This window comes from Pinus tabuliformis, chromosome 7, assembly GCF_031772625.1.
Source record: "Pinus tabuliformis cultivar Carrire ecotype Pingquan chromosome 7, CPIR1, whole genome shotgun sequence".
In the NCBI taxonomy this organism is placed as follows: domain Eukaryota; kingdom Viridiplantae; phylum Streptophyta; class Pinopsida; order Pinales; family Pinaceae; genus Pinus; species Pinus tabuliformis.
In genome coordinates this window covers 1551848990-1551872580 of record NC_142293.1, presented here as the reverse complement: position 1 = coordinate 1551872580, position 23591 = coordinate 1551848990, and the positions used below count along the sequence as shown (strand labels likewise).

At 36.4% G+C, this 23591-nt stretch overlaps 1 pseudogene across 1 annotated transcript; it reads left to right on the top strand.

The window, feature by feature from the left end:
• The first annotated feature begins 1749 nt into the window (after positions 1 to 1749).
• On the top strand, positions 1750 to 2765 carry LOC149253838 (peroxiredoxin-2B-like; annotated as a pseudogene). Its single transcript, XR_016266238.1, has 2 exons — positions 1750 to 2049; positions 2396 to 2765. The product of XR_016266238.1 is annotated as a peroxiredoxin-2B-like (transcript).
• Positions 2766 to 23591: the final 20826 nt, after the last annotated feature.

Sequence of the window (23591 nt, the reverse complement as noted above, 5' to 3'; positions counted from 1 at the left end):
TGTAACCCCCAAAAAAATCATTTAATACCTTAAAATGTCAATGGAAGGTTCTAGACCCCAATTTTCCAAACTGGGACTTTCCAGTAAAATGAGCCCTACAATCCAATTCCTCCATTTTTTCCACCCAAAAAGTAACAAGATAGATGAAAATTTGTGTGATGATCCAATCTAGATCGTGAACCTTATTTCATTAGCGTTAGTAGTCATACCCATCCCAAAGAAAAAATACTTGAAAATTTTTAGTTACGTGTTGAGATTATAGGAACTCCTTGTCATAAGAAGAATGTTTTTAGCATAAAAAAAGGGATAATGAAACAATCATGGCTAACAATGTGCCAATACATCTCACTTCCTCCGAACTGCCCTCTAACTTGTTGGCATATGCCAAGGAATATAGGGGACTAGTGGAAACCTTGCTTCACCCATATATTACAATTAATTTGACCAACACTTAGTGTTCTTAAACCTCGTGATAACATTCTCATAGTAGCTCTCAACACATAAGGGATTTCCAGCTTTGTTAATCTATTTCCAAGGTTAGTTCTAAGGATTTTGTCAAATTCTTTTCTAAAGCCAATGAATAAGCATAGGAGATTTTTTTATTATTATTATACTCCTCTACAATAATCTTAAGAATGATTAGGCAGTCCATATAGTTGAATGATAGCTCCTAAATCTAGCATGTCTTTTAGCCCTTTCTATATGGCTTTCTGTACATGCATTGATCTTATTTTGTAGAATACTTCTACATAACTTGGCTAAGAGAGGGTTAATCACAATGACCCTACAATTACAGTGATGTTTATCCCTACTTTTGTAAATAGAAATAATGAGGCTCTAAATCTAGGGTTTATGGAAACCTTGCTTAACTGTGAAATTGAAGAGTTATTTAATATAAGGGATGAGGATGGGCCCTCCAATTTTGAATATATGGTTTAACATATGGTCATTATATGTGTGGTAATTTTAAAATATTATTTATTAATGTATGAGCTTTAACGTATCATTATATGTTTTATATAATATTTATCTATATTATATGTACATGTTTCTTACACTATTTTTAATGTGCACACGCATATCTCTCTCTCTCTCTCTCTCTCTCTCTCTCTCTCTCTCTCTCTCTCTCTCTCGCGCGCGCGCACACACACACACATATATTACAATTAATTTGACCAACACTTAGTGTTCTTAAATCTCAAGATAACATTATCATAGTAGCTCTCAACACATAAGGGATTTCTAGCTCTGCTAATCTATTTCCAAGGTTACTTCTAGGGATTTTGTCAAATTCTTTTCTAAAGCCAATGAAGAAGCATAGGAGATTGTTTTTATTATTTTTACGCCGTAAGGCATTCCCTTCTGAAATCAATTCTCCCAACTACCTCTCTGTCACCACTTTACGCCCTTAGATCCTTTGTTAGACGATTAGATTATCCTCACCCGTTGATTTGAATTGGTTGGTGATTGGTTGGGACTCGTTGGGCCTATTGCTTTCCCTTCATGTAACTGCATCACAAAGAGACACTCAGTGATCATAACAGCACAATTTCGAACTCTAGATTAGCGCAAGCCCTTTCTAGTGGTCGGCCGCAGCGACACAACCAGACCATATCGCAGAGAAGAAAGATCATCCAGGGTACAGCATTCGGTGTAAATACTCCCCTCACTCCTCTTTTGGACACCATTCTATTTAATTTCTAAACGAGGGTTTTATTTTTGGACACCATTCTATTTAATTTCTAAACGAGGGTTTTATTCAGCTGGCCGAATTCACAGTGTAATGAGTTACATTGTTCCATAGAGTCCTCAGGTATTGGGATCGAGTATTTGCAGCTGCGCTTGAGTTCGAATCCCCGTGGGCTGTGTTAGATTTTGATAAGAGAGTTTACAATGGCACCCATAGCAGTCGGTGATAAGATTCCAGATGGTGTTCTGGCCTATTTTGACGAAGAGAGCAAGCTCCAGCAAGTTTCCGTCCACTCTTTGGCCGCTGGGAAGAAGATTATTCTCTTCGGCGTCCCGGGGGGCTTTCACTCCCACTTGCAGGTCAGGGTTTTTTTAATTCTTCTGTAACTTGAATTTTTGCTTGGTTTGAGCTATGATTGATAGTTCTATGCTCTGGCTTTCGGATTATTAGAATCTTGATTTAATTATTAGGTTGTACGGTTAAATGGCTGATTGAGCCTCTTCTGGCTATTAAATCGATAAGTCTTCTGTAACTTGAATTTCTGCTTGAATGCTTGATTTGAGATATGATTGATAGTGCTATGCTCTGGCATTTGGATTATTAGAGTCTGGATTTAATTATCAGGCTGTAAGGTTAATGGCTCATTGAGTTTCTTCTTGCTATTAAATCAATAAAATACACACTGAGATGTTGTCGCCGTGGCAGTATGAAGCATGTTCCGGGGTTTGTTGAGAAGGCGGAGGAGTTGAAAGGAAAAGGGATCGACGAAATTATCTGCGTAAGTGGTAAGTTTTATGAAGTTTGATTTAATATCTGACTGGAGTTAGGGTTTTGTAAATGGTGCAGTTTATATTGACTTATTGATAACACAAGATACCTGTCTGTGTGAGAGGAATGTCTCTCGAAGGTTGTACCATTAAGACCAGCACTTCCCTTTGTCTATGGTGCGGCCATAGGGGTACTATTCCTTCAAAGTTGTCTAGTGCGGTCACAGGGGTGTCAACGGCTTATTAGTGTCTAGGGGGATGGATGGGATCTTGATAGGTGGCCTGGAATGCGGTCATCTTCATCATTAAAACACGATCTTGTCAACAGTTTGATTGTAAGCTTATTGGTGCTGGGAATCGTACTTTGGTAGTGGTTTGGCCGGGTTTGAATTTCAAAACAGACTTACCTACGGTTTTCACACCTCGTTGACCTATTTGCACATTTCAAGGAAAGATTTTGACGGTTTTGCAATTTTTTTAACTATATTTGACAGGCTTACCATTAAATCACAATCCTATTAACCGTTTGGATGATTTAGTATTATTCATTGTACTCTGAATCTGTCTCGCCTGATCCAATCATCGTATTTTGGATGGATTATGTCATGTTGTGCTCAACGCTGGTTGCCCTGTTTGCTTTTAACCTGATCTAGTCAATGAATTTTGACTAGATTCTGTAGTATGGCCGTGAATGTTGATTACCCTGTTAGGTTAGATCTCAACATTGAATCTACGTAGTGTAAACAGATTTGCACATAGGTTTTCAATCTTTGTTGGTAGCTAAAATATCTCGGTTTAGTATAAATTTATACTAATTATGTATTTGGTTTTTTATGTATTTTATTTTTATTTGAGAAACACAAAATTCAAAATTTATTCCTGCTTTCTAAGCACCGATGTTTTGATGTTCTCATGGTGATGTCTGAACTATGTCTAAATTGTGGTTCGAGAGCTTCGTACCACTTGCTTCTAAATGGTTAATCACTATTCACTCTTACAAGCACACTAAGGATCCAACTTGAGGGATCCATGCTTATTAAACACCTATTTTTGTATAGTAACGTCTGAATCGTGGTTCGAGAGCTTTGTACCACCTGCGTGTAAATATTTAATCACTATTCACTCTTAAAAGCACGCTAAGGATCCAACCGAGAGGGGATCAGGCATCAGGCCTTCATATGAAGGCACACGTTTATAAAATAGGTTTAATCACCGTTTCAAATAGTTAGGCCTTCATATAAAGACACACGTTTATAAAATAGGTTTAATTACCGTTTCATATAATGTGCCTCTGCATGTTCTAAAGAGAGGGCATAATCGACGTAGATTGATGATTACACCTATTTGATCATTCATATACCTTTTTATAAACCCTTTTAGGTAATTATCATACCATACTCTTTCTTGACATATAACTCTGCCAAAGCCACAAATGAACAACTCCCGATTTTTTTTTAGCAACTGAGTTATATTGAGTGATTTTTTTGCATCCCCACTTCGAACCCATGTGGTTAGAGTTATCTTTATTTTATTTATTTTAAGAAATACAAGGAGCAAACGAACTGTGATTGTTTCATTCCTAACCTCTTTATGCGCTTTTGAAGTTATCTTCATTTTTGTTCGAAATGCTTCAAGAAACGCATGAACTATGATTGTTGCAGCCCCGCTCCTAACCTCTCATTTTTTTGAAGTCATCTTTATCTTTATTAGAAATGCTTCAAGGAACACACACAGAATCTGCTACATTAAGTAGACATCTTTCAGATTTTTGGTGTCAGGTTTGAGGGGTAGCTTTTTCTATTCTATTTGTCCGGCATTTACACTTGGCCTCATTTCCTTTAAACTCGTGCTGGTTGGGGGAAGGCTACATCAATAAGTTACCTGGACCTGCCCAAGAACGGTACCCTGCTGAGCTTCATATTCTGTTGACCTGAACCAAACCCTGCTGGTCAAAGTTGCCTTTTGCATTTATCTCCATGGTGGAGGACCAAGTGTATTTTATACTAGTTCCTTTGTATAGGCACTCATCTATTCTTGTAAATACAAATTACCCAAGTTGGGTATTCCCCTGCAGTTCAAAGTTGCTTTTCTTGGTGGAGAACCAAGTAAATTTGATACTCTAGTTCCTGTGTATCATTCTCATGTTTTCTTGTAATTAGAAATTACCCCGTTTAACATTAACTCGGATGTCGGGATAAAGACATGTCAACTATGGTTCGAGCTCAAGTAATACGTGTTAATTGCTTGCTTGTAGAATACAGATTAATAATAACAACATTTTTTTTAAGTCATCCGACATTGCGTAATGTTTTCTCGTTATCACTCTTTCAGGTTTCTCATAGTCATTAAATGTTCATAGATAGATATTGAGCAGAAGAATTAGCTGAATCGACGCAAGCTGTCCCACTGAGCAATCTGTGTTTGCATTTTGTAGCGTCCATTAACCTGCATTCTGGATCTAGTTCTTTGAAGGCGTTGACTTTTACAATGTGGATATTTCTGAAATGAAGTGGCAGTTGAAGTTATGTACTCTATTTTTAAATTAGAGAAAGTATATATATATAGTCACTTGTGGACAATTTACAGGACAAATTGCCAAATTCATGACTTTCTATCTGATCCCAGAGTGCAGATGACAGAAGTTATCCATTGTAAGATCCTATGAAAAATTCTATCCATGGTAAAAGATCATCTGCATTTGTCATCATAACTAAAACTACCCCTCACTGATCATTGTTGATTCATGTAACAGAGTTGGCCTTTTCTAAAGAAATGTTGTAATCTAAAGAAATATTTACTTGGTGGTTATCCTTACAGCCATTATTAGAATATTGGGTTGACCAATAATGACTGTAATGACATTGGGCTTATCCGATTTATTTTACAACAAACTATCCCTCACTGATCATAGCTGATTCATGTAGCAGAGTTAGCCTTTTCTAAAGAAATGTTGTAATCTAAAGAAATATTTACTTGATGGTTATCCTCACAGCCATTATTAGAATATTAGGTTGACCAATAATGACTGTAATGACATTGGGATTATCCGATTTATTTTACAACTTTGATGCAGGAAAATAATACTATCACTTACTTGAAATAGAACAGTGATTTAAATCGGATCCCAATCTTTCAGCCCGACTTTCTGTTTTAATGGATTGCTCTAAATTCTTGAGATCTGGTCTTGAGTCTTGGAAATAATTTTCAACTTGCTTTTCTAATAGGGTACATGATATAGGAGTTTGGCTTGTAAATATATCTCTTTGCCGAAAACTTTTAAGATTCCAGTCTGATAGTTTGTATTCCTTTGCAAATGTGCTAAAGCAATTTCCCAAGATTTTCCCAGATTCCTACTTCATTGAAATAAATTTAAGTTCTTTTCCCATAATGTTTCTCTAATTATTTTTTTTGGGAGAGGGAAGGGGGAAGATTAGTTATTTATAATCAGATGGGCTACTGGCACCTGTTACCCTGAAAATTCTGCTCATATGATCTATCATAGGCTGCACTTCCAATTTCCCAATAACATAATGGTGCCCTGAGTATTTATTTGAACATATTTTGTTCCCATATAAAATATTAACCATTCCTTGAAATTGTGGGTTTCTTGACTTTTGACCAATAACTATTTGTTTTGCTAGGATGCTGATGATTCAGTGCCTTTCTTCTGGGGCACTGCAGCTGATGATTACCTTGTACTATCTGATGAGCCAAATGTCCTGAAAGAAGGATGTGGAAAATCTTTTGCTCCATTTCCCCAAGGTAATATAGGACTGCTAAATTAGAGCTTATCTGTTTTTTAGCTATCTGGCACATGAAAGTGTAGCTAAATGTTGGCTATAGAGCCTCTAATGTAATATCGGTTGTTGCATTTGCCTTTGCAGGTTGTTACTTCTCTACATCGGGTGGATTGCAAAGCTTTGAACATCCTTTGAATAAGCTGATGCCAATGCCTCGTGTTGATAGTGCATTTGGCAATAGGAGGATCTCTTCCTCTCGCTGGGTAGAATCCTCTCATGGCAAGCTCATCACTATTCCCTGATGAATATTTTTATCCAAATGTATGATCTTTAAATTGAGGAAACCAAGAAGAACGGTTTACATAATCTAGACATTTAAGATGTTTAAATACACCAACTGAATCGTGCCTGCAACTTGCCCTGTATTCCTCTTGAAGAAGTTACACTGGAAGATCTCCAAAAGATTTCAACTTTGGGGTGCGGGAGCAGTGGCAATGTCTACAATAGTCCCATGCTTCTATGAAGATTGACATTTTTTTTTTTCAAATGGTTGCAGATATGTATCACATGGAAAGAAGATTTTGCAGCCCCATCAACTGTTAGATGGATTAGCAGAGGTAATAGGCCAGAATGATAAACGTCAAAACCTCCATTTTTTTTTGGCTATTTGGAAATGTGTTGAAGTCAACTTCTGCAAATTCCGGAGCAATTGATTTCAAAATCAATTTTGTAATTTGTTTTATATCACTGTGTACCTAAATAAGTATCATTATTTAAAAGATATGTAACATCTTCCATCGAATTTGTGAGTGCGTTCAGCAATTTTGGTGAATACAAGGTCTGCTCGAGGACTCCATGTACTCTTCTTGTTTGATAAAATTTCAAAAAAGTGCAGTGTTTATAATATATCTAGTCTTCTTCTGCATCTTGGATATCACTGCAGAAGCTCTTACATGCTTTGTTTGTGTTAGCTATTTCATTAAAGATAAATCTCAAGAAACCACCAACCATTGTTGCCATTACCTGGTGGACCATCGAATTTGTTTTAGGATCACTATTAGCCCTTTCCTCTATAGCAAAAGTTTTCTCAACTGAAACATTCTCAACTAAAACAATCCTAGATATTACTACATGGGTAAACTGTTTTCTTCTACTTTACCGTGCTATCAAAGCTATTAGATGCCATACCTTCATCAGCACTAAGGATTTATCAGATCCCATGTTAAAGGAAACCGCAGAAGAAGAGATCCAAGTTACTCCATTGAGTAAAGCAGGGTTTTTGAGCCGTCTAATTTCAAATGGTTGGATCCTCTACTACATCTAGGCTATTCAAAAACGTTGGAACTCAAAAATATACCGCATTTACCCTCTAAAGATGAAGCATTCACAGCTCAAAAGGAATTTGCAGAAGCATGGGATCTTCAGAAAAACCAAGACCCATTAAACAAACAGACAATATTCAAAGCATTATCAAAATGCTACTGGAAAGATATGGTAGTCATGGGAGTATTTGCATTTATGAGATCAGCAGCAACAATTTCTGGACCTCTGTTTATGCGGTCCTTTGTACAGTTAGCAGGTAGAGAACAGTCTTTCCAAAATGAAAAAATTATTCTTGTTGGAGTTTTATTTGCAGTTAAGCTCATAGAGTCCTTCTCTCGAAGGCATTGGTACTTCAATTCCAGACGCACAGGTATGCGAATGCGTTCGGCCTTGATGGCAGCTGTATATCAGAAACAACTTCGGTTGTCTAGTCTAGGAAGACGAAGACATGCCACTGGTGAGATTGTAAATGCGTTCGGCCTTGATGGCAGTTGTATATCAGAAACAACTTCGGCTGTCTAGTCTAGGAAGACGAAGACATGCCACTGGTGAGATTGTAAACTACATAGCTGTAGATGCATATCGTTTTGGAGAGTTTCCGTGGTGGCTGCATTGGCGTTGGACCGTCCCTTTGCAAATATGTGTAGCAATTGGCATCCTTTTTGCCACAGTTGGATGGGCAGCTATTCCAAGTTTACTGATCATCATTTTTACTCTCATTCTAAACAAACCTCTGGCCAAAACCCTCCAGAAGTGCCAAGCTGAGTTCATGACTGCATAGGATGAAAGACTGAGACTAACATCTGAAATTCTTAATAGTATGAAAATAATCAAACTACAAGAATGGGAAGAAAAATTTAAAGAGCTGATAGAAAATCTCCGAGTTGTGGAGTTCAAATGGTTGTCTTCAGCACAGTTTAATAGAACATATCGTACCATACTCTACTGGATGTCACCCATCATTACTGCATCTATAGTTTTTTCCGGGTGTGCTATCATAGGGGATCGACCGTTAACTGCCACAACCATATTTACATTACTTGCAACATCCAGTGAGAATGCTACCTGAAGTTTTGGTTATATTAATTCAGGTTAAAGTCTCCTTAGATCGTCTGGACAAGTTCTTACAAGATGATGAGCTGAGACCAGATTCTGTTGTGAGGAAAGCACTTGCCGGATCCCAGTATACCATTGAAATTCATCAATCCATACTCAGCTGGGAGCCAGAATCTTCATTGACAAAGCCAACATTGAAGGGAATAAATCTGCACATTAAAACTGGAGAAAAAGGTAGCAATTTGTGGCTCAGTGGGATCAGGGAAATCTGCTCTGCTATATACAATTCTTGGAGAAATCCCAAAAATTTCAGGAGATGTAAGTTTAACATTAACTACTCTTCTTGAGTAGAAGTAACCATTTCATAGTTCAACAAGATTGTAGATGCAGCTTTTTTTCTTTCTATATGCATAAATTCTTCCATAAACTTTTTGCTTGGACTACGTGCAGGTTGAAGTATAAGGAAATGTTGCCTATGTGGCACAAACAGCTTGGATTCAGAGTGGTACTGTCAGAGATAACATACTCTATGGGAAACCAATGGAGAAAATTCAATACAAGAAGGCAATAAAATCCCTTCAGTGCAATCGATGCTCATACAGCTTCAACTCTATCAAATAAGGAGGAGACATTACATAAGAGAGACTCCAAGACTTGCTAATATTGCTTGTCATAGTATGAAAAGTCTGGTTTACCTCTGTATCAGATCTGTAAAGATCTTAGAATGAGATCCAGACATATTAACGTGAAAATTTCTGTGCATATTAGATATAAAATATTTGAGTTTTGGGTTATCAAAGCTATAGATTGAGAACTACATGGATTGCTTGATAGGATGGCTGGTTCGATTTGTATATCAGGATTGTTAGCTTCTTTGTAGTGGTAGTGTGAGATCAATTGGGAATTGCTACTCGTTTCATACTTCAACAGGGAAATGAATTTCCCAATGATGGTGGTGATGAAAGAACCTAGCAAAAGCACAGAGAATAGCATAGTTCATTGAATAAAAAAATAAATTGTGTAAATACAAATAACACACCCTACAAAGTGATGTCTTCTTGAATATTGATCAATATGAATGATTTTCCTTTCATATTTCTTGTGTTTTGATTCTTTATGAATAGGAATTGATTCATTCAACTAAAATTGGTATTGTTGATTTTGATGGCACTTCCGTTCTCCAGCTTGATGATTGGGTGTTGTGCCGAATTTACAAGAAAAATGGTCATTCTCAGAGACTACAAGTGGTAGAACGAGATGAAACTCTGTCTTTTGCCTATATGAACCATACCATCACAAAAAATTGTGTATATATCATTTCACCATAGAAACTGTAAACATTTTTTAGAGTGATAACTGCATCCTCAAGGTATTCTCTTGCTCCTTTTATTTCTTCCCTCTTGCATTGAAATTTTGTGGAACTCAGTTGAACCCAAAAATCATCCTAAAGTTATATAGGTCAAAAAATTTCCTTAAGTCACAGTGCGGCTTCAAATTTAAACATAAATACATATAAACAGAAGGTAAAGTCTCAATATTCGATTATATGAGCAGATTACATAGCTTATTCAGCTAGCACGAGACCAGACTTGACTACATTAGTCAAATATCTTTCCAACTCCATTAACTACACCACAGTTCACATCGATTGACTGATGACTTGATCTCCACAGTTATTTACTTACTGTCCAACAAGGAGACCAACATGTTAATCATCTGGATTCTACAGCTGGGAGTGTGACCTGATAAATAATGAGAAACATACATATTGCAGCAATAAAAAATGTGCACACAAAGATACTTAACTAATTCTTTATTCATAGGTACCTCTATTTATACACAAACACAGTAGTGGAGTCCTGCTGAGAGATTCCAGCTTCAACAGCAACTAACCTCCCTATTTTAACTCATTAACCTACAGCTAATCATCCTTAACAGCACTTATACATGAGCTGTTTGTACTCTAAAACAGAATCCCTAAATAGCCTATTACATTTATGTATTGGAGAGTTATTCTCTAACATGATCAACAACCAGAGCATAACAGAGTTTATTTATTGCTCTAGTATAAACGAAGTTGAAATGAACTCTTTGAATTGTTCAAAACAACATTTTTGGAAATAATGTTTCCTGACTTGTTCTGAAATTGTACCCATGTTTTCTGGATAAGTTGCATTCTCTTCACTTTGGACAATGTTTCATACCATAAACTTGCAGTCCTGTCTCCAAGACTATATGACATAATGATTTTGAGACTTGCTTCAAGGTTTAATGGGTAAATATATAAACATTTCCATTATAATTCTATCGGGATAATTCATTTAAACAGGTTGGCTAATAGTATCAAAGATGAGGTTAGCTAATTGGTAACACTATTCAATACTGGAGTACAATTAAGAAAGCATGGTAAGCTCAAGTAGAACTGCAAGATTATTGTGAAAGCCACCATAACTCCTTCCTTTCATAATAGAATTTGAATTAGTATTTGTGGGATTGCTTGAAAAATGGTTGCTAGCATCTTTGGTGGGTATTGCAGTCATCCATCACATTTTTTATAGTTACCTCTCTTTCCTTGAGGAAAGGAAAACAATGGATGATGTCTTATCATTTTCACTACATCCACTGAGTTCTTTTGACAGACTGAGTATCAGAATGAAATGCCAATACAACACATACCAAAAAGACTAGTATTGTTGTCAAAGTATTAGGAGACAATGTCTATGGATCCAATTTGAAGCTTGAAGTAAGGGCATGACCATGCAGGATCACACAACATTCACATTTCATAGCTGAAACAATTTTTGCCTCATGTTATAATTAAGTTATTGAGTGGGAAGCCAAGAACTAGTTAAATGTCTTTTTATAGGCAAACGCCATAAATGAATTGCTGTTAATTTTTGAGTTAACATGTTCTTTGCTTAGGTCAGTTACTTCATTAATCCATTCGCTCATTATTAATTCCATTAATTCATTAGCAATCACATTAACCATTATCATATGACAGTAACTAATGAAAGAACATCAAAGTTCAAAGGCTTAAAGCCAGGGCAAAACCCCACAAGGTGGAAAACCCACAGATCTTTTCTTCTTGATAATATCAAATGTTCAAAGAGAGAGAAATCCATAAGCACAATGATACATTAGTCAAAGTCAATAGATTGACTTTCCATAGATGATCCCAATCCACTGTCCAAAAGTCAAAGTCACATCATCTGCACATTAAAACTGGAGAAAAGGTAGCAATTTGTGGCTCAGTGGGATCGGGGAAATCTGCTCTGATATATACAATTCTTGGAGAAATCCCAAAAATTTCAAGAGATGTAAGTTGAACATTAACTACTATTCTTGAGCTAAAGTAACCATTTCATAGTTCAACAAGATTGTAGATGCAACTTTTTTGCTTTCTATGTATATAAATTCTTCCATAAACTTTTTGATTGGACTACGTGCAGGTTGAAGTATATGGCAATGTTGCCTACGTGGCACAAACAGCTTGGATTTAGAGTGGTACTGTCAGAGATAACATACTCTATGAGAAACCAATGGACAAAATTCAATACAAGAAGGCAATAAAAGCTTGTGCGTTAGACAAGGATATAGGGAGTTTTGCTCATGGAGATATGACAGAGATTGGGGAGAGAGGATTGAATATGAGTGGAGGACAAAAACAGAGGATTCAGTTGGCTAGAGCAGTATATAACAATGCTGACATTTATCTATTGGATGATCCCTTCAGTGCAATCGATGCTCATACAGCTTCAAATCTATCAAATAAGGAGGAGACATTACATAAGAGAGACTCCAAGACTTGCTAATATCGCTTGTCATAATATGAAAAATCTGGTTTACCTCTGTATCAAATCTTAGAATGAGATCCAGACATATTAATTTGAAAATTTCTGTGCATATTGGATATAAAAGATTTGATTTTTGGGTTATCAAAGCTATAGATTGAGAACTACATGGATTGCTTGATAGGATGGCTGGTTCGATTTGTATATTAGGATTGCTAGCTTCTTTGTGGTGGTAGTGTGAGATCAATTGGGAATTGCTACTCGTTTCATGCTTCAAGAGGGAAATGAATTTCCCAATGATGGTGGTGATGAAGGAACCCAGCAAAAGCACAGAGAATAGCATAGTTGATTGAATAAAAAAATCAATTGTGTAAATACAAATAACACACCCTACAAAGTGATGTTTTCTTGAATATTGATCAATATGAATGATTTTCCTTTCACAATTCTTGTGTTTTGATTCTTTATGAATAGGAATTGATTTATTCAACTAAAATTGGTATTGTTGATTTTGATGGCACTTCCGTTCTCCAGCTTGATGATTGGGTGTTGTGCCGAATTTACAAGAAAAATGGTCATTCTCAGAGACTACAAGCGGTAGAACGAGATGAAACTATGTCTTTTGCATATATGAACCATACCATCACAAAAAATTGTGTATATATCATTTCACCATAGAAACTGCAAACAGTTTTTAGAGTGATAACTGCATCCTCAAGGTATTCTCTTGCTCCTTTTATTTCTTCCCTCTTGCATTGGAATTTTGTGGAACTCAGTTGAACCCAAAAATCATCCTAAAATTATATAGGTCAAAAAATTTCCTAAAGTCACAGTGCGGCTTCAAATTTAAACATAAATACATATAAACAGGGGGTAAAGTCTCAATATTCGATTATATGAGCAGATTACATAGCTTATTCAGCTAGCACGAGACCAGACTTGACTACATTAGTCAAATATCTTTCCAACTCCACTAACTACACCACAGTTCACATCGATTGACTGATGACTTGATCTCCACAGTTATTTACTTACTATCCAACAAGGAGACCAACATGTTAATCATCTGGATTCTACAGCTGGGAGTGTGACCTGATAAATAATGAGAAACATACATATTGTAGCAATACAAAATGTGCACACAAAGATACTTCACTAATTCTTTATTCACTGGTACCTCTATTTATACACAAACACAGTAGTGGAGTCCTGCTGAAAGATTCCAGCTTCAACAGCAACTAACCTCCCTATTTTAACTCATTAACCTACAGCTAATCATCCTTAACAGCACTTATACATGAGTTGTTTGTACTCTAAAACAGAATCCCTAAATAGCCTATTACATTTATGTATTGGAGAGTTATTCTATAACATGATCAAGAACCAGAGCATAACAGAATTTATTTATTGCTCTAGTACAAACGAAGTTGAAATGAACTCTTTGAATTGTTCAAAACAACATTTTTGGAAATAATGTTTCCTGACCATGTTTTCTGGATAAGTTGCATTCTCTTCACTTTGGACAATGCTTCAGACCATAAACTTGCAGTCCTGTCTCCAAGACTATATGACAGAATGATTTTGAGACTTGCTTCAAGGTTTAACGGGTAAATATATAAACATTTCCATTATAATTTTATCAGGATAACTCATTTAAACAGGTTGGCTAATAGTATCAAATATGAGGTCAGCTAATTGTTAACACTTTTCAATAGTGGAGTACAATTAAGAAAGCATGGTAAGCTCAAGTAGAACTGCAAGATTATTGTGAAAGCCACCATAACTCCTTCCTTTCAGAATAGAATTTGAATTAGTATTTGTGGGATTGCTTGAAAAATGGTTGGAAAGACATTGGACTTCACTCTTCTTTTTCTGCCAAAGTCAGGAACTTATGGAAGGTAAATTTCATCTACATGTCCAGAGTTGCACATAAACATTTTAGGATGGTTATCAGTGGCGTGTCCGTTATACTTAATTCTCAGTTGCAGATGACATTTTTTGTTATTTCACTAATAGTCTTCTCTGTGTGGATATTACAGCACAGAACTCCGGCAGCTAATCATAAAGGCAGCCTTACAGCATCAGTGAAGCCTCATGCATGCAAAATATATGTTTTGACATTTAGCCCCTATAGTCATACCTCTCCATTGGACTGGATTTATGATACTTTTGGGATACCATTATGTGATAAGAAGCATTAAGAAACTAAGAAGCATTGAGGAAAATCGATTCCCCTCAAGGAAGATCCAGGGCATTCTTAAGGGTGACGTTTAAGAGAAAATCATGAATGAGTGGCACTTAACAAGTTGTTAAGACATCCACATGCATTTTTGCCCTACAACGTCGAAGGCAATAGGAACTATAGATGACTATTAACATTGAGAAATTGTTCATTTGTCAGCAGCAAACTAGTGATCATATTAAAGTGGTCTAAATATTAAGCAATATTTATTTAAGAAGTCAATTAAGTGAACTCTTTGGAAAGTTAACTACTCTGATGAAGATGTCAAATTATTATTTTTTGTCTCTTAGCATGTTTTTAAAATGAAATGTGCAACTGTTCTGAATAGAACATGATTTTTTTTTTTTCTTTTAATGACATATCATGTCCAGAGGGGTTGCAGTGCAAATAGCAAACTACCTTTGGTTGTGCTTAGCCTGAGGTGTAGTTATTCCAAGAATGAAACCTTGGTGGACAGATTATTAGTCAACCTCCCCAATAAACAACACCAAAAAATTAATCGTTCAATAAGTTTTCATGATCACCTTGTTATAGTATTGATTGGATGTGAAGTTCAATTGGAAAAATAGAGGGTAGTTGTGCAGATCCATGGATTACAAATTCCTGACATGAGACAACCTCTTTATCTTAAATTCTCTAAACTTGAGGTCTATTTTTTTCAATAACTATAAACCTTAGATTTCATATTCCTTTGTAAAAAATGGGTATATACAGGAGATATACATTCACTAATAGAAGAGGGGAGTGTATAGATTTGACCAATATAATCTGAGAAAATGAGTCTATTTTTTTTTATTCCTTGTGCTGAAGTTATAATGAGCATTTTCACCAACTTGAGATAATACATTCACTAATGGAAGAGGGGAGCGTATAAATTTGAACAATATAATCTAAGAAAATGAGTCTGTTTTTTTTTTATTCCTTGTGTTGAAGTTATAATGAGTATTTTCACCAACTTGAGATACATGTGCAATTTGCCTCCGACTACTCAGACTTGTGATTTGATCTTCATTGTTGTAATCAATCCTTTGCCTAAGCAAAGATTACAAATGCATGCTTGTCTTCTCTAAGGTCAGCCACTGACCTGGCCATGTTTACAACCATAGATATACGCTGAGCCTCTGAAGTAATTGGCTATGCATCTGAAGATAAAATGGGCTTCCTTTTTTACAACTTTTTTTTATATCATTTTAGTCAATTGAAATCAAAATCTACACAATTGAGCATGACAGATATTGAAGGGAAACTGCTCTGCTAGGGTCTAGTGCTTATGGAGATAGATCTAGATTATAGAAAAAATATTTATTTCTTCTTTGGAATGTGTTTTTATCTAAATTTGTGGGGAGTGAGTGAAAGCACGTTTGGCAATGTTATTAGGAGGCCCACTAATTTTGAATGAGACATCGTTCTTTAGCTTTTATTCTTGTATGTTTCTTTCCAGATGAACACAGGTGAAAACCAATTATAGTCTATTTTGAATTAAGATAATTTACCAGGGAAAATCAATCAAGCATTTTGAATAATAAATCAGTGGGTTTCTTCTCAGAGAAAAAGTGAAGGATAGACCAGTGGCTCGAACTTTAATGAGAAGGATGGATCATGTAGGGAATAGTGGAAAGTGCAACCTTTGTTAGTTCCCACCTTGTTGGTGTTGCCAAAATACCATAATAAGTGGTTTTGTTGGCACCTAAAGACGTGCATGGAGAAGCTTCTTGTTGTGAAGAGTTATATTACATCTTTGTAATGAATAGCCCTGTTTCAAAAGAACAAATATATTCAGTGTCTGGATTTTGACTTAAGTTATTTTTAGACATATGGTTGTCTTGTTCTTCAACTTCATAGTTGTAATCATAAGTGATAGGGCTGAAGCATCCTCTTTGGCCATTTAAAATTGCAGCACTTATCAGGGTGGGTGCCATTACATGGTTTGATAGTTGTAATCATAAGTGATAGGGCTGAAGCATCTTCTTTGGCCATTTAAAATTGCAGCACCAATCAGGGTGAACTGACCTATGAAAGGAAAATCAATCCAACTGTTAATTTTAATGACTTAGCTACCTATGAGCTCTGTTTTTTGTGGAGACTTCTAGTCATATATGTAGATAGATTGATAGATGTTAGTGTGAGAAACTAAACTACATTTTATTGAGTGAAGGAATGAATGCAAAGGATGTGATTACATGGTAGGCAGTGAATGTGCCTAGTATCTACAAACTTTCTAGATATAAACTTGATTTTCATATCAAACTTGTCAAACATATGCACCTTTTTGGAATGAAATCCAGAACTTGTTATCACGGAAGGAATAAGATTAGCTGGACTTCATGGAGAGAGAGGTGTTCCCAAGACTATAGTTGTACTATGTTTGCTAATGAAAATGGAATGAGAATATAGTATATCGGAGTAGGAGCATGACAGAAAGAAAAGCTATAGCGGTAGAAGTTCTAGAAGGAAAAGATATAGCAGTCAAAGTGTGCTCAATGTTCTCTAAATAGTGAACTTACACTGCTATATCTTCTCCTCCTTGCAATTTTACCAATGATCGCTAATTCATAGAGAACTTGCCTGGTCTTCTGACTAAACATGTATTGGTCACTTCGTTTTTGATATCCTCCAATGACTTGTTTTATTGTGATCAAGAATGACATTCTTACATTGCTTTCTCTAGCTCTAATTGAAATCAAAATCTACACAATTGAGCATGACAGATATTCAAGGGACTTTCTAGAGGGCAGGAGCATGGCAGAAGGAAAAGATATAGCAATAAAAGTGCCAGAAGGAAAAGATATTGCAGTCAAACTGCACTCATTGTTCTCCCGACAATGAGCTTTTACTGATATATATATTCCTCCTTGCAATTTTACTAATGATCACCAATCCAAAGAATGATTGCCCAATCTTCTGATTAAACACGCACTGGTCACTTGGTTTCTGATCATCCAGCCTTGCTTTCAATAATTTCCATTTACATGTCCGCTATTCTTCCCCACTCTATGCCTTACGGCGTTTCCTTTGCAACATTAGGTGCAAATGCTAGTTATACTCCTCTACAATAATCTTAAGAATGATTAGGCGGTCCATATAGTTGAATGATAACTCCTAAATCTAGCATATCTTTTAGCCCTTTCTATATGGCTTTCTATCCATGCATTGATCTTCTTTTGTAGAATAATTATGCATAATTTGGCTAAGATAGGGTTAATCACAATGACCCTACAATTACAAGGATGTTTATCCCCACTTTTGTAAATAGAAATAATGAGGCTCTAGGTCCAAGTTTTATGAAAACCTTTCTTAACTGCGAAATTAAAGAGTTATTTAATGTAAGGGATGAGGATGGGCCCTCCAATTTTGAATATATAGTTTAAAATATGGTCTAATATATGTGTGGTAATTTTAAAATATTATTTTTTAATGTATGAGCTTTTATGTATTGTTATATGTTTTACATATTATTTGTCTATATTATATGTACGTATTTCTTCCATTATTTTTATTATGCACACAGACATCTCTCTCTCTCTCTCTTTGTGTGTGTGTGTGTGAGAGAGAGAGAGAGAAAGGGAGAGAGATAGACACACACACACACACACACACTTTGTAATTTGTAATAAAATGGTAATTTTATTAAAAATAAACAAAATTACATCGTAAAATACCAAAGGCGTTCAAGAGGGAACTTAGGCCACTTGATGAAACAACTCTTTAAACTTGCCTCATTAAGCATAAATAAAAACTATAGCAAGGATATTACATCTGTTTCCTATGACAAAAAACATTAAAATTACATCATTCAGTCTATAATCCTAAAATTGTCTAATGTCTTATAAAATATTTTGTAGTATCATAAATTAGATCCAAGCTTCATGAGTATATTTAGTTGTGTTTTCACCTTGGAGTATTGAGATAATCTAGGTTCCTTGGTCTAGTCCTAATCCATATGTTGATAGTCCATGCACTATCCTGCTCCTATCCTTTTATAGGTAAGACAACGAGATGTGTGAGAATGTTGTAAATGAAATATGTACATCATCATACAATGGTTATAAAGTGAAATATTTTCCTTACATATCCAATGGACAAATATGAATGAATCACCAAACATTTGAAATTTTGATATACCAAACTATTGGGCCAACCTCAAAATGAATTTGAGAGCCATCAATTCATAGTATTTGATAGCTTCTTGGCTAATTATAGATTTTAACAAAACTATATGATTTGAAGTTAGATATAAACTCCCCCTTGTCAATTAGGTTTATCTTAAATGGTTGGGAGGAATGATTGTTATCTTTCCAACTTAGGTTCAACTCCCACAAGTGACATCTTGAGCTCATATGGATTATATTATTATAATGGATTTGAGCCTTGTTGTTGTTTATCCTTGGTCACTAAATAATATCTCACTTTTCCTTTGCGTTAGTGAGTGGGGTGCTTTGTTATATATATATATATATATATATATATATATATATATATATATATATATATATATATATATATATATCCCACTTGATCCTCCCTTTGGATGGATCCCCTCCAAGGCACCATCAATTTATGCTCATGGGATGTCCTTATTTATTACTTCTTCTTTCAACTTATGAAGGATTTTTCTTCCTAAATTTATGGGTATCATTTAATATGTTATGGGACTAGATAATACATTTGAGAGGTAACTCCCAAAGCTATCTTAAATAAGGGCATTCATATTCTTGCTATCCTCTTTTGTATACCAAGATCTAAATCCCTCTTCTTTGTCTTCACCTTCTGGGGTGTTTTTTATTTATTTTATTTGATTTACAACTAGAGGAATCTACAACTAGGCTAGTTTAATACTTGCATAACACAAGGTCAATTCTGATCACTACCATTATAACTTATAGTTTCTTACATACACCCCTTCTGCAAACACAGGTAAATCAGGGGGATTTGAACCTTGAATGTCCTGGTATATAACACTTAATTATCACGACGATCACCAATTAAGTTGCCATGCAAGGACTCCTTCCCAAGAATTTCTTAATCTAATCATCCTTCCACCTCTTTCCTTACCTATTTTAAGTATGGTCCATAATTAAATGTACAACAATTTCTTCTACTTGTTGACATAAGCTACATCGTCAAGGACCAATAAAATTTTTCTTTTTTAATAAATCCTAAGTGAGGGACCTATTCTTTAATATCAACCACATGAAAATTGTGTTCTTTGAAGGTCATCAAAATTTATATATGGTTATCACCCACCATATCTATTGTCCCTCCCTTCCTTCCTCAAAAATAATTTTGTAACCTATTTTGGGAACATATGTTCAAACTATATTAAGTAACCATGGTAGTTGATCATCATTTTCTCTTATTTTAACATGAATTTCTTTTAATGTGATTGTGTATCTCTATCATACCTTGACGTATTCTTCCCCTAGTTCAATCTCTTCCCAAGTCATCCAATCTTATTACAAATTCATTGACCTTCACCAATTCACAACTTGTCTTAGAGTATAATAACCTTTACTTCTTATCTCATCATCTAAGGAAGAGATCCTTGCAATTTTTTTACTACCCATCCATGCATCAAGACCAGTTTTTCACTTTGTCTCCTTTAGCAACTTTCCAAATCAAAATTGCCCATCAAATGAAATGTTGAGTTGGAACTTTTCTAGATAACCAAGCCATTATGAACCTATTTTATAGTAATCCTTACCCAATCCTCCACATAAGTTGGAGAAATATACTTCGCTCTTATTACCTACACCCACAACCTTTTTTCTTGAATAAATCTCTAGAATTTTTTTGCTACAAAAGCCTTGGATGATAAAAAGGGGTTTTCTAAACCCTAACCTCCACTTGTTTTGGTAAATACATATTTTTCCATGAAACCAAAGCAAGGCCTTTATCCTTTTGACTGTCTAACTAGATAAATTTGTAGCTTAACATTCTGTTGACTTCTAGTACAACTTTCAAGATATAGATAAGCAATATCCATTATAATAGAATCACTTCTAGGATTTATTTTACTAGTATTAGCCAACCCCCTCTAGAGAGCCATTGATTACACCATGTAGTTATTTTTTTTCCACTTTGGTCAGCAACCATGATCCGAATGGGATCCATGAAGAATAATCAAAGCACCATGACTGTATCAAAATGGGACAAAACTTCGAATTCAAGATGCACAGAGTGATCAAGAAAACCTCTAAATAGTGGCAGTTGGCAGCCAGCAAGGAATGACGAGGACCTCGGTCAAAGCGCGCTGACCGAGGCCCATAGAGACTATGCAGGAGGTGAAACTGGCACCTGGGAAGCCCGGATCGGGAAAAGGAGGCAATTTCTGATGCGCGATTAGCGCTTCGCTGGGCAAAACCCCTCGAGAAGGAGAGGCCCCGAGCGCTCGGTCGCATGGAAGCTAGGAAAACCGTGGGGAAAAGTGATAAAGGCTAAAGGCGGGACCCGCGCTCCAAAACCGGCGGTATTTATCGGGGGCACCCTTAGGCAGTAAGCAGATTTGGAGAAAAATGAGTGATTCCACTCAGCGCCCGATGCATGGCAAGCAAAGGAGAGAGAAAACCATCGCTCATTGTGTGTTAATGGTTGAGAAAGTCAACCGTGTGAAATGAGTGAATGGTGTCGGATCTGGGGGCTCCAGATCTAATGGCTGAGATCGCGCCAAATGGAGAAATCGGACTTGATAAGGGATTAAACCGCGATCTATAAGGATTTGAGGTCTGATTTGACTGTTGAGGTGGCGGATGAGTCATTTCCCGATGTAACCGAAGAACTGAACCGACGAGGAAGAGTTGGCGCAGTTCATGACAGGACAAGTGGCCACTCCCTGTGAATTGATGACCATGACACAGAGACAGGAAATTCCAAGTGAACAGCAGCAGACAATCCGACAGAGGTGGAAGGGGAATCGAACAGTCATGAGATCGACTGGTTTTAAAGCCATGAATGAAGAACAAAAGAGCCGAAGAGAGGACACCAAAAGGAAGAACCAAAGAGAAGAAGACGAAGACAGAGAAAAGAAGAGATAGTGAAGCAAAGAGCAGAAATGACAGAAAGCCAAGCTGACCTGCAGCATAAGGCAGCATCGAGAAAATCCCTGAGAGGATCTATTAGGAATTGAGCACCACATTGGGCTCCTCCCATTGGGCTCCTTCCATTAAAGACTAGAGATGTCAAGAGCTGGTAAGGCAAAGATTCTGTGTACTCTAGTGGCTTGGGGAATCCAAGAACCACCCTGCCAAGCATCATTTCTATTTCAGGAGACTCAAATTGAGCTCCTCATTGTAATTCTCTGCTTTAAAGACACAATAAAAGAAGGCCACCACTGAAAGCTGGACCGGAGATGTAGCCCTGGAGGATAGGGTGAACTCCTTATTAATTTGTAGTGTTCTTGTATTTTCTTACTGTGTTTCTCTGTTGTTTTCCATTTTTCCATTGTCTGTGTATTTTTCAATTTGATTGATCTGTTGCCTAAAATAGCATAGACACACACCAACACATGTGTCTGTAGTACCTTCATTCATTAATTAACTAACTGAGGTCACTCAAGGGTGATTTTCAGATCAAGTGGTATCAGAGCTTTAGGCTGTTAAGGTTAGACAAGCTTGTGTTGGTTTAGCTGTTGAATGCTCACTAGATCAAAGCTCAAATTAGGAGAAGGAGAGTTGGTTGAAACTAATCCTGAAATTGGGAGAGTCTATCCTCAGAAGACAATGTCAGAGGAAGGTTCTGTGGGGCCAGACCCTCAATTCATAGAAAGTTTCCTAGCCATAAAGTCCATGGTAGAAGAAATGTATAGGGACTTTAGAAAACATAAGGATGAAGATTCATCAGGCTCTAAACAAGACAAAGGAGAAGATGAGTCTCACTTCCATGACCACTCCAAAGGAAAAGGGAAAGAGGAAATCTTTCTCACACCTCCTAACAGCCCTGAAAACAAAAAGAAAGCATCTTTGATCAAACTAGATGTTAAATTTGATCTACCTATATATGATGGAGAGTTAAATGAAGAAAATTTGGACAATTGGATTAGACAAATCGATGTGTATTGCAAAGTACAGAACATCGACTCAGACAAGAGCAAGATTCAGCTAGCAAGCCTACACCTAGGAGGCACTACCTTGGTTTGATGGGAAGGCAAAACCCAAGCTGACATGAAAAGACATGGTAAGATCATCTCTGTCTGGAGTGAATTTTTTTCTGCAATTAAAAGAAGTTCTATCCATTGGCCTACATGAAACAAGCCATGATAAGTTGGCAAACTCTTCGGCAGTTGAAAGGGAAAAGTGTGCAAGGGTACACTCAAGAATTTAGAAAGAGAGCATTGATTCTAGGAATCTCATTAGACTCACCAGAGACTTTGTTGAAGTACATTGGTGGTCTACACAGCTACATGAGGCATACCATCCTCATGTTTAATCCCACTAGTATAGATGAGGTATCTGTACAAGCTACTCATCTAGAAGCTAGAGGAAAGAATGGAAATCCAGAAGTTGGGGGACCATCCCAACCCACTGCAAGCAAGAGCAAGGAGAAAAGAAAGCAGAAGTGGAAGGAAAGGAAGGCTAACACTGCACAGAAAAGCAAAGCTTCATGCACTCACTGTAAAAAGGATGGGCATGATGATGAGCATTGTTGGATTCTGCATCCAGAGTTGAGACCTAAGAAGTTCGAGGGCAAGAAGAAGAAGACTGTTGCAGCTATTCAGAAAGATTTGGGGTCAGACTCGAGAGATGAAACAACCATTGCAGTCACAAGTATAAAAAGTTATCTTCTTTAGAGAATGTTCTAATCAAGAAGCAGGTGCAGGAGTTGCTCGAGAAGGGGTTCATCGGGCCTAGCACATCACCATGTGGGTCACCAATCGCTTTGGTGAGAAAGAAAGATGGCTCGTGGAGAATGTGCATTGACTATCGAGCACTGAATAAGATAACAATCAAAAATAGTTATCCCCTTCCTCGCATAGACGATCTTTTA